The 12443-nt window shown below is 57.5% G+C and overlaps 1 protein-coding gene across 1 annotated transcript in view; it reads right to left on the bottom strand.

Moving 5' to 3' along the window:
- CCDC57 (coiled-coil domain containing 57) overlaps positions 1-8841 on the bottom strand; it is a 93550-nt gene extending 84709 nt beyond the window's left edge. Inside the window, exon 1 of the mRNA XM_039226219.1 lies at positions 8796-8841. The gene's annotated coding sequence lies outside the window, so the exon portion shown is untranslated. The remainder of the gene's footprint in view (positions 1-8795) is intronic.
- Between the last annotated feature and the right edge of the window lie 3602 nt (positions 8842-12443).

Here is a 12443-nt window from a genome sequence, read left to right on the forward strand (position 1 = left end):
GTGTGGGGGGGGGCGGTGGGTGTGGGGGGCGGTGGGTGTGGGGGGCGGTGGGTGTGTGGGGGGTGGTGGGGGCGGTGGGGGCGGGGGGTGTGGGGGGCGGTGGGTGTGGGGGGTGTGCGGGGCGGTGGGCGTGTAGGGCTCTGAGGGACACAGGGTCTGCACCAACCCCTCGGCTCAGAACACGGCAGGCGCAGGCCGGGTCTGGGCCCCAGGCCTGCTCCGTGGAGCCCTCCATCTCCGTGTGAGGGACACTGTTCTCCGCACCCTGCGACAGACCCTCATAGCCCCTAACCCTGCGGGATCCCCTCCCAGCCTAGCCAGTCTTGGGGCGACTCTGCAGGAGAGAGGAGTGGCCGAGGCCCGAGGGCCTGCACGGGACCCAGCGACACGCCAGGTAGGCAGGAATCCGCGGTTCCCGGCACAAACCTGCGAAAACCCTCACAACCCCGAGTGACGGGTACGGGGGCAGCTTTTGTGCCCTGGTCCCGAATCGTCCCCGGGTGAAAGGGTATCTTCTGTTTTCCCTAACAAACCTGTCAGCCGCACCTGGGTCATGAGGTGACTCTGGAAAGCCCTAGGTAACCACAGGATGGAGCTGGCTGTCAGGGGAACCCACCTGGGGACTGCAGAGCTGGGACCTCCCTTCCCATCCCCCAACTCCCCTTCCACCGTCACCGGTGGCCCCAGGCTCAATCAGTCACGCCTGCGTGATGCCGCCTCCACGGGAGCCCTGGGCCAAGGGGTCGTGACCACCCGGAGGTGCCCAGAGACGGCATGGAAGGTCTGTACCCCTCCTCTGACACCTCGCCCACTGCACCCCTTCCGTCTGGCTGTCCCCGAATCATAGCCTTTAGGATGAGCTGGGGAGCTAGAAAGCAGAATGTTTCTCAATTCTGTGCGCTGTTCCAGGGAGCTGAACCCGGAGAGGGGGTGGTGGTGGGATCGTCTGATGTGTAGGCGGTCGTCAGAGGCACAGGGGACGGGACAATCCGGACTTGCAACTGGTACCTGGCTGGGGTCAGTCTTGTGGGCCTGAGCCCTTAACCTAACCTGTGGGGTCCGTGCTAACCCCAGGCAGTGACTCGGAACAGAGCTCAGCCGGAGAGGGTGCTTGGTGGAGGAGAAGGCCCCACACGGGGGGCGGGGGTGGGAGGGATGATCACCATGATCACCGGGGCAGCCAAGGTCTCCGCCCTGCAGGGCCTGGAGCAAGGCAGCCCCCCTCCACGGCCCCACCCCTGCTAGCCTCCAGGCCTCCCCTGGCACACCCGCCTCAACCCGCCCTCAGCTGGGACACACCCACCCACCCAGCGCCTACCTGCCACCCGGGGCTACAGACCGCCGGGCGCACCACCTCAGGCTCTGCCCGTTTCCTTGGCTCCTTCCAAGGCACCCCTCTAACCGGGTGCCCAAACTAAACATGCGGGATTAGCCTTGACTTCCCGCTGCCTCTCCTCCCCACGCACCTCAGCCACCATCCAGGGCTCCAGCTGTGAGACCCCTGGACTGGCCCCTCTGCCCCGCTGGATCAGGGGTGCCAAAGGGATCCTGTAAATGGAAGAAAAAGCCTAATGCCTAGGGCTTCCCGTTCCACACACTTGGATCCATCGTCACGTTCTCTCGGGGTTGGGACATGCCAGGCCCTGGAGCCCAGCGCCTGCTGCCATCACACCCCCAGGTGGCTCCACCCCAGGGAACGCCCCCTGCCTTCGAGGCACCTGGCCCACTTGGCCACGGTTTCTCTGAACCCCAAACACCCAAGCACCCCACGCTCCGATCACCAGTCCTCACCCTTCCTGTGTGGTCACGGCAGATCCACAATAACTTAATCTTCAGACGTGTTAATGGATGTATAAGTGAAAAGCTAGAAAATTCACTTTTAAACCAGAAAAACTAGAGATTCACTTTTAAAAGTGTTTAATTCAGTAATAAGGGAAGTTACTGGCTTCAAATTCAGTCAGCGGCCAGGCACCCACCCCGAGCAGACAGCCAGGATGTGCGGAGGGCACTTCGGACTGTGTTCGGAGCCCCAAGCCCCAGCACACGGGTGATGACGACTGTTCGCTTTACTCAGGAGCAAACCCCTCTGATTACATTTCAGCTGCTACATCACCAGAAAAAAATGATGCTGGTAATAAAAAATCCCACGGGACACTGTGCCCCTTCTTAGATCCATTCATTCACTCATTTAACAAGCCTCTGCTTAGCCCTCAGTAGGTGCCGGGGACCGTTTAACCTACTGCAGACAGACAGGGAAGGTCCCTGCACCAACGGCCCGTCTGCCCTCCCGGGTGAGGTGGACGCACAGAGGCCAACAGGCAGCGGAGCGGCTGGGGAAGCGGGGACAGAGGTCGGGGAGGCCCGCAAGGGAAGAGCAGGCGGGCTGCCACGTGCCCTCAGGGTGCCGGCCCTGGGCTCACGGGACCCCTGGGGAAAACCGGTTACAGCAGGCCAGGCGGCCACAGGGCCCAGGGAAAGCGCTGGTGTGGAAGTGGCCGTCTCCATGGGTGGGGGGTCGTCCACACTGTCTACTGCCCAGCACACACGCACCAGCTACAGGAGAGCTGTAGGAGCGAGGGGCCAGCGTGTGGGGCTCTGGAATCCGGCACCATCTTGTCAACAAACACACACACACACACAGGCCACCCACATGCCTGCGGCCGCGCACAGGGGCAGGCTCGGGACTTGAGCAACCACAGCACCGAACAACGTCCCTGCTGCTGTGACGGCCCAGGCGGTCTCCCCAAGTGCCCATGAGTCACTGCTATGGACCTTCACGGACAACACGCCAAGGTCTGCGAGGTCAGCAGGCCTCCTTGCTCCCGGGGACGGCTCCTTAGCGCCCTGTCCTGTGCCATGGGCCCCAGGGCTGCCTGTCAAATGCACTGGTCCCACGGCCACGTCTGCCCACAGCAGTTACTCCTGAAATACAGACAGCTGACCAAATGATACCACGCCCATGGCTCTGGCCATTTTCAAGGTAAAGTTCGACCTGTTCAGCATAGTATACAAAGAATGAGGGGACAGGGCCTGGCCCCTGCTGCCCACCACAGCCCCCTCCCCAGAGAGACCAGCTTCTACCATGCACGCCAGATTCTACGGCACTCAGGATCCACAGGCAACCTGACACCCGGTGCTGGATGCCCCTCTCCTCCTCACCCCAACACAGGACAGCCTGCACCCTGCTGCCCTGTAAATCTCACCAAAGGATGATCCTAAAAGCCCTGAGGCTGATATTAATCGGCTTTAAACATCACAGATTCAGAGTCTGGACCCAATCTGTCTGCCGGCCAGCAGATGTCCCCAGCAAGCACCTAGTTTTCAGGAGGGACCATGGGAAACTTCTGGGAAAACAGGAGAAATCTCCATTAAAGGGAGAGACCCACAGTTCACGTGGCTTTGCTCACGGCGTTCACGGTGTTCTGGGAGAGCCCGTGGGGTCGGCAGGGGGTGGAGCAGGCCCACGCTGGGTCCGGCCGTGACTTCGCTTTTCTCACTTGTAAAACACTGAGCTTTCCAGCGCCTTCTCTCAGGCGGATGCCGTACAAAAGCGCCTGCAGACCCCCAGGTGTCAGGAAGATGGAAACAGCCCCTCATGAAAGCCTGTCGGTCCCAAACAGACACAAGCCCCATCTGGAAGTTGACCTCGGTCGTCAGTTCCTCCAAATGCGCCCCAGCATTAGGCCAGGGCCGTGAGGAGCGTGGGGCAGCTCGGGACTCGCTCGCCCAAGCCCTGTCAGCGCTCTGCAGTGGGCCACCCTGACCACACGGGCCAGCCTGGTCGGAGGCCAGGGGGCAACGCCTGGGGCTTGGCCTCCACACTCAGCACAGGAAGAGAGAGGCTTCCGGTGAGGTCCTCAGCTCCTCATGAACTAGGAAGAGCCAAAGAGCACCAGAGCTGTGGGTGGGGTCCGTGCCACGTCTGCGTGACAGCCGGCTCCACGGTTAAGAGGAAGGAGCTCAAGACAGAGGGTGAGTAGCAATGAACTACAAAGAGGCACCGGGCAGATAAAGAGCTTTCTAAGCACAGTGGACTCTGCAGGGGCTCCCCTGGCCCCAAGGGCGCCCCCACCTCCCCCACAGTCACTAGATGTCAGGGAACAGGGAAGGAGTGTGACAGGATGCCCCTGTCCCACAAAGACTCTCCCCCTCGCCCAGACCGCCAGCTCATCAGAGTGGACGTCAGAGATAAACCGGCGGTTACCCAATCCGCAGACAGGACATTAGAATTAATCGCCCTCTGAGGCTGACCAAAACTTCGAAGCAATTTGTTTTATAATGAACATTTGATAATTACTAATTGGAAAAGCATTGTGTGACCTCATTAAAACACAAGCAGTTACAGACTCTACAATTTACACAAAGGGACCATTCGTAAAGTCTACAAGTCGGTCACTGAACGCTTATGAACAAGCTGTTTATGCACAGTGGCTGAGCAGAGACTCATCCAAAACGGGGGTTTCTTTTTACCTCCTTCCCCTGAAGGCCTGTGGCTCGAGGTGCATTTCGCTCTGGACTCAGCTACTAGTAGTAAGTCCCTAACACGGAAGAACTCAGATCTGCCTCATTAAGCAATGTTGCTGTGTTGCTCTAGAAATATACTTAGCGAGCTTAATTTACAAACTGTTTCTATGGCACTGGAAGGCAAGTCCAGAGAGGGCTCATCTGTTCTATACACAAGATGGGGCTCAATGCTGGCACCCCGAGAATGAGCCATCTTAGCTACACTCGGGACACACAATCTTTAAGGGGGTATCACACGCCTGTGACCACGAGTCTGTTTTCCCATCCTTCACTGACTGCCAGACAGCACCCGCGACCCTTTGTAAAATCTGGAAGAACAGAGATGAGCCACGGGCAGGTGTGAATTCTGCCAGTGGCCCTGCTGGGGGTGAGGGGTCTGCATCGCTAATTTCTTTGAATTTACTCCTGCCAAATTCCGCTGCCAAAACAAACAAAAACAAACAATAACCAATCAAAATTGATTAAATTAGAAATAAAGGGAAATTGAATCATCTTATAACTAAGAGCTGCTGACTTTTTTGATTATTTATTTATTTGAGTAATCTCTATGCCCAACATGAGCTTGAACTCACAACCTCAAGATCAAGAGCCCCATGCTCCACCGAGGGAGCCAGCCAGGCACCCCAAGAGCTGCTGACTTTTAGAATCACATGGTTTACACAGGGGCCTGGGGGGCTCAGTTAAGCGTCCGACTTCAGCTCAGGTCATGATCTCACGGTTCGTGAGTTCGAGCCCCATGTCGGGCTCTGTGCTGACAGCTCAGAGCCTGGAGCCTGTTTCAGATTCTGTGTCTCCCTCTCTCTCTGCCCCTCCCCTGCTTGTGCTCTGTTTCTCTCTCTCTCAAAAATAAACATTAAAAAAATTAGAATCACATGGTTTACATACCAAAGCTTAAAATCAATTAAGGACTCATAATGAAATATAAACAGAAACAAGTGAATCTAACTTTATTACAAATGATTAACATAAATGCAAACCCGTGGTGGGGCGCCCAGGTGGTCAGTCAGTTAAGCGTCTGACCCTTGATTTTGGCTCAGGTCATGATCTCACGGTTTGTGAGACAGATCTCCCCGTTGGGCTCTGTGCTGACAGTACGGAGCCTGCTTGGGATTCTCTCTCACTCTCTGGCTACCCCTCCCCTGCTCGTGAACACATGCGCTTACTCAAATAAAACATTAAAAAAAACCAAGTGCACTGAAATAACTTCATAAAATTTTTTTGACTATATATTGTAAGGACAAAAACAAAACAGCTGTACGTAAATATTATACTCTAGCTAATAGACTTGTTTTTAACAAAAATGTGGATTGGAAATTCTGAAATTACTTCATATGTAATCTAGGATTGGGCAAATAAGTAAACATATTGAAAACAAATATACTGAAAAATATATTGAAACAATAGGAACCAGATTTAGAGAGGAAAAGAAATGTAGAATGAACCCTGGGGTAATTAATTGGGGTTGGACATATTGTCCAACTTACAGTTTTTAATATATACACAGAGATATACACACAGAAATAGATACAGATGCATCTGGTGTGAACAAATATAGGTTTCCTAGCTCTGCCCACTGAGAAAGCCAAAAATCAACGACACCCCAGTAGCAATAAGCATACCCACAACCTGATCTTGGTTTCTAAACACCTCCTTTGAAACTAAAAGGCGAGTGCCTCACTAGCTCAGTCAGCAGAGTGTGCAACTCTTAATCTTGGGATTATAGGTTTGAGCCCCAGGTTGGGTGTAGAGCTTACTTAAAAATAATAAAAAATCTTTAAAAAGAGAAAGAAAGAAAAAGAAAGAAAGGAAGGAAGGAAGGGGAGGGAGGGAAAGAAAGAGAAAGAGAGAGAGAGAAAGAAAGGAAGAGAGAGAGAGAGAGAAAGAGAGAAAGACAGACAGAAAGAAAGAAAGACAGGCTAAAGGGAAGCAGAGCTCCTTAGAGAAATGACTGATTCAGGGCAGGTCAAGGAAACACAAGGCGACCCTGGTACATCTGGTGATGCCAGAAAAGAAGGAAGGGCTCAAAAATGCTGGTGGATGTGCTGAGAGAGCACAGAAGCCCACCTGAAAAGGCTCCTAAAGCCCAAATCTGGAAAATCAGAAATAAAAAAATTATAGCAATGAATTATAATCAATGGGGGGAAAAACAAAATAAAAACATGAATAGCAACACAAATACATAGAAATATGGGGAGCAGGGAAGGTTCTTGGGGCACTTGACTGGCTCAGTCAGTAGGGCATGTGACTCTTGATCTCAGGATTGTGAGTTCAAGCCCCACGCTGGGTATGGGGCCTACTTAAAAAAATGGCGGGGGGGGGTACAGGTTCTTTCTTACAGAATTCCAACTAACATATAGAAAGAATAATGGAAATTGAAAAATCTTCATTTGGTAAATACGATTAATAACTATTTCAGAAAGGGACACCCAGGTGGCTCAGTCGGTTAGGCACTGGACTTCAGATTCGTGATCTCACGGTTCGTGAGTCCAAGCCCCATGTCAGGCTCTGTGCTGACAGCTCAGAGCCCAGAACCTGCTTCAGATTCTGTGTCTCTGTCCCTCTCTGCCCCTCCTCCACTCATGCCTTGTCTCTCTCTCCCTCTCAAAAATAAAGAAACACTAAAAAATAATGATACTTTTAAAAAGTAATAGGTGTTTTAGAAAACACCCATCTGTAATGGTAGAAAATGTGACTAGGAACGTATTATTTGCAGGGCACCTAGGCGGCTCTCCCAGTTAAGGGTCCATTTAGGCTCAAATCATGGTCTCATGGTTCGGGATCAGGCCTCTCATGAGGCTCTGGGCTGACAGCTCAGAGCCCGGAACCTGCTTCCCATTCGGTGTCTCCCTCTCTCTACCCCTCCCCCGCAGATGCTCTGCCTCTGTCTCAAAAATAAATATTTTTAAAAATTAATAAATTGGGGAAAAAAATTAATAAATTGGGGTGCCTGGGTGGCTTAGTCGGTTAAGCGTCCGACTTTCGCTCAGGTCATGATCTCATGGTTCGTGGGTTCAAGCCCCACGTCCGGCTCTGTGCTGACTGCCAGCTCGGAGCCTGGAGCCTGTTTCGGTCTGTGACTCCCTCTCTCTCTGACCCTCCCCTGCTCACGCTGTCTCTCTCTCTCTCCTAGAAATAAATAAAACATTAAAAATTTAAAAAAAATTATAAAAAAATTAATAAATAAAATTTGGGGGAAAAAAGAAAGAAGTTATTTAGATACTCTCAAATTATCTCCTGCAAGGTGTTCAGTGTTTACAGACGGAAACCAGTGACTTTATAATGGAGACACCACCCACGCCGCTTCAGCAAAGCGCCGCCAGCAGCGAGCCTCCCGATGAGCCGCACTGGGAAGGGCACACCTTCCCGCGGAGGCCGAGAGACCTGTGGCTCCTCATCTCCGCGTCGTGAGTTCGAGCTCCACCCTGGGTTCAGGGATTGCTTAAAACTCCGGCTCTGCGCGGACAGCGAGCCGCGGGCCTGCTTCGGATTCTGTCTCCCTCCCCTGCTCTCGACCTCTCAAAAGAAAAAAAACTTACAAAATAAATAAATAAAATTTAAATCTAAAAATGCACACCCTGAAATTAGTCATGAGGCAACCTAAGGCAAACCGAAACTAAGGGGCACCCCACAGAACAGGTGACCCCGAAAAAGTGACAGGAAGGCTCCAGACGGAAAGAGAGTAAGGACTGGGCTCTGCGAGAATAGTGGGGGCCCTAGCTGCTGAGTCTGCGTGAACCCCGCTTCTGGATGGGGCGGTGATTTTCCCGGTGTGCCCCGGGACCCGCCGCAGGAGGCGACGCAACATGGGGGGCCCTCTGCAAAACGTGCGGGGAACTCTTTCTACTGCTTTTGCAACTTTGGTGTAAGTCTCGAATAACTGGGGCAAAGTCTCTGGGCCAGGCGGCCGGGCTCGAGCCCGTCGTCACCGCCGTGGGGCTGGCGCAGGGTGCGGGGTCGCTGTGGGGACCCGAGGAGCCCGAAGCCCCCCCCACCCCCCCAGAGCGCCCGGCCGCTCCCAGGACCCCGCGAACCCGCCCCCGCCCCGGCCCAGAGCGCGGGGCGCCGCGGACCAGCCCCCCTCCCACCCCCACCCCAGGGAGCCCGGCCGCGCCCAGGACCCCGCGAACCCGCCCCCGCCCCGCCGCGGCGCCGGTCCGCTGGGACCTCCGAGTCTCGGCGCTTCCAACACACCCGCTGGGGGGCCCGAAAAGCGGCGACGAGGGCACCGCCCATGCTCCGCCCCACGCGAGGCGCCCACGTCCGCGGCTCACCCGGAACGTCCGGCAGCCACAGCCTCCGATCCCGCCGCGTTGCCATAGTGACCCGAGTCGGACGGCCGCGGAGCGGGCGCGCCCAGTGCAGCGCCCCGGCCCCACCGGCGGGAAACGCGAGGCAGGGCGCAGGGTTCCGGGCTCCTTTCACCCGCCCCACGCGCAGGCGCCTGGGAGCCAGGAGCGCTCCCGCCCACCCGACTCCCGGAGCGGGTCCGCAGCCCGCGGCGGGGTTGGGGGCGTGGGGAGGGCGGGACCGGAAGGGCCGAGGCTCCCCGGCTGGGCCCAGGGGCGCCGGGACGGGATCTACCGGCGGCCTCCGAAGGCCGGGGCTGGAGGCTGCTCAGGCGGGGCCGAGATTGTACTGGAGAAGGGGAGGGGCCCGGGGTGTCCAGGGGGGCGGGGACTTGGGGACGCACGACCCCCTGCACCCCGCCCCGCATCCCGCCTGGGGGGGCCTCGGGCAGGGAAGCTGCGTGGGGCGAACCCTCCTGCGCAGAAGCGGGTGCAGTTCCGCGGGTGGGGCTGCCCCGGGCGAGCCCTGGGGGCTTGGGCTCCCCTTCTGTTTCCGGTGCTGTTGCTCCCTGTGTTGTTTTGTTTTTTCATTATTAAAATTGTTTTTTTTAAGCTACCTGCGAGAGAAGGAGCGCACGCTAGCGCGGGGGAGCCGGGGCGGGGGGGGAGTCGGGGGGGGCGAGGGGAGGGGAGAGAATCCCAGGCAGGTTACGGCTGGAGGAGCGCGAAGTGGGGCTCGAACTCCCCAACCGTGAAATCGTGTCCTGAGCTGGGATCAAAAGTTGGGCGCCTGACTGCCTGAGCCACCCGGGGACCAGCACGCTATGTTGTTTGTGCGAATTCACCGGTTCTGTGTGCTCACAACCTGTGCACCTCTGTTTTTGTGTTCAGTTGTAAGTTAAAAACGAACAACCGCCTGCCTCGCAGAGGCCACAGCAAACCTTTCTGCCAACCCCCCCGCCCCCACCGCTTGCTTAGGGACAGCCTCCACCGGAGTCCGAGGGTCCACGCGGCCTGAAGACCCAACGCGCCCAGTAAGTGGGCACAGGGGCCATTCGCTGCCACCCTCCTGCCGCCCCTCCCGTCTGTCTGCTCCCCCTGGACGGCCGCTGGCTGCCCAGGGCCAGTCCCCCAGGGGCGCTGCCAGGGCTGAGCAGACGTCCCAAGCCAGTTCCTGGTAAGAAAGGCTGTGCTTCTGGAGGGAGGCCTTCGAGTTATGAAACATCAGAAGCAGATCAATAATTCAAGCCTCATGAAAAATGGAAGATGTGAACCTGTCATTGCACAGAACCCAAGTGAAAATAGCCGTGCTTGCCTGGAGGAGCTGCAGAGGGTCTCGGAAACCTCTGGCCACCCACAGGCCCTGGGCACCCTCGCCACCCGCGCACCAGGGTCACCCGCTGTCACCCTGGGTGACAGAGCCAGGGTGCAAATCCTGGTCCACTCCTGTCTTACAGTTTCCTGGACTCGCTTTGTTTTCCATTAAATGGGGAGAACGTCCTCCCTTCCCGGTTGCTTAGAGGCTCAGAAAGAACACTGAACCGCTCAGGTCCCGGTTCAGCCCCAGGGAAGGGGCCCCAGGGGGTGTCTGGGTAAACAAAAGGGCCGCTTGGGACCTGCCTGTTCGAATGAGAACAAATCCTAACAACATGAGCTCCCTGCCTCCCTATCCCAGGTCCCCAACCCTGACTCTACAAGGACCCAACACTGCCCCCAAGCCCGGCCCCACACTAGCCCCAACCCTATACTAACCCCAACACCAACCCCGACCCTGTGATAACGCCAGTGCCGACCCCAAGCCTGTCCCTAGTGTTAACCCGAAGGCACAGCATGGCCTTGCTTCTCACGAGAAGGACCAGCTCCTACTGCCCTTTTGTGGGACATGCACCTCCTGGCCCCTCCTCCGATATCCGAATATCAGAACGCCTGATCCTCTCCCAGGAACCCCAGGTAAAGGCTTCTGGGGTTCCCTCACATGTCACACAGCCAATAAGATGGTGAAGGCTGGAGCGGCGCCCCCCCCCCCCCGAGGGCCCAGGCACTTCCCACCCTGCCAGGGGCCTCCTCACCTGTGCCCGGCCCCCACAGCCCCTCTGAAGTCCGTGACCTTGTCTCCCGGCCTGTGGCACAGCCTCCCCAGGGCTCCTGACCCGTGCCCCACGCCCAGCAGCCCAGCAGATGCCTGTGGGGAGACACAGGGACATCCTGGCCGCCAGAGTCAGGCCTGCGGGGCCCTCCTCAGCCTCCACCCCTGTCTGGCAGGTGCCCTCTCAGCAGCACCCACCTGCAGCCCAGGCCCCTCACGGCCTCATCCCCTCACTCACTGACCCAGCATCTAGCGACCACCTACCCAGAGCCCGCCGTCCCCAGCCTCCCAGGCCCCCCGGGACACCCACGCGCAGCAACCCGAGTAGCCTGACCCCTGCAGCCGTATCTCTGGCCCCCGGCTGCTGCACACCTCCCTCCCCCAGCGCTCCCCAGCGGTCAGGCCACACCTCGCGGTCTCGCGGCCCCACTGCTGCCTGACGGCTGACTGCGCTGGGGCAGCCGTAACAGATGACCACACGCTGGGGGGCTTAGGACAATGGTGCTGGAGGCCACAGGTCCAAAATCAAGGTGGCTACAGGGCTTTGCTCCTCCTGAAGGTCCTAGATAAGCTCCTCCTCCCTCCTCCAGCTTCTAGTGTTTACCAGCGACCCTCGGTGTCCCTTGGTGTGGGGCCACGTCACCCCGTCTCTGCCTCCGTCGGCACATGGCCTTCTCCCTGCATCTCTGTCTTCCACGTGGTGTTCTTTCTATAAGGGTGCCGGTCATGTTGGATTAGGGCCCACCCGCTCCAGCGTGACCTCGTCTCCACTGGTTACATCCACACACACCCTATTTCCAAGTAAGGCTGCATCTCAGAGAGCTGGCGGCTAGGACCGGAGCTCGCCCTCTGGAGCCACCATTCACCTGCGACAGACTGTTCGCCGGGCTGCACCGCCGACAGCCTCCTGGTGCCGGCTCCCCCACCGGCCACCCTGTGGTCACCCCATCACAGACGCGGAGACAGAGCAGGGGAGGCTGAGGGGACCTGGCCGGCCCCGTAGCAGCTAGCACAGCCAAGATGGAACTGTTTCTGCACCCAGAGCACACGCTGGAGCTCAGTATTTGTTTGTGGGGTAATAACAACATTGGAGGGTCACTGGGGGCCAGGGAGGGGCTCTGAGGGGCCCTGCTTCCTGGTGTGTCAGGTGGGGTGACCCCCCATATTGCATGGAGCCCTCACAGCCACCATTTGAGTGGTTCCAGAACTCTCCCCACTTTCCTGATGAGGAAACCGAGGTCAGAGGGGCTATCCTGCTTCCGGCACAGCCCCAGCGCCTAAGCCCAGAGCGGATCTCAACACCGGGGGGCAGGCTGACTCCATCGCCGGGTGTCACAAGCCAGGAAGGATCGGGCTCAAAGGGGCCAGGTTTGAGCTGTGGCTCCAGGATGCCCGAATACACCCAGACTTGGTGGCCAGCGTGCCCACTGGGTGGGGAGCCTGGCCTGGAAGCTAGGACAGTGGCCCAGGGGGCGCGGAAAGCACCAGAGGCCCGAGGAGGGCCCGCAGCTCCAGGTCCTTCCTCCGGTTTTGACCCCGGAGCTCAC

Source organism: Hyaena hyaena, unplaced genomic scaffold, assembly GCF_003009895.1.
Source record: "Hyaena hyaena isolate Hyena2069 unplaced genomic scaffold, ASM300989v1 scaffold_21, whole genome shotgun sequence".
Taxonomy (NCBI): domain Eukaryota; kingdom Metazoa; phylum Chordata; class Mammalia; order Carnivora; family Hyaenidae; genus Hyaena; species Hyaena hyaena.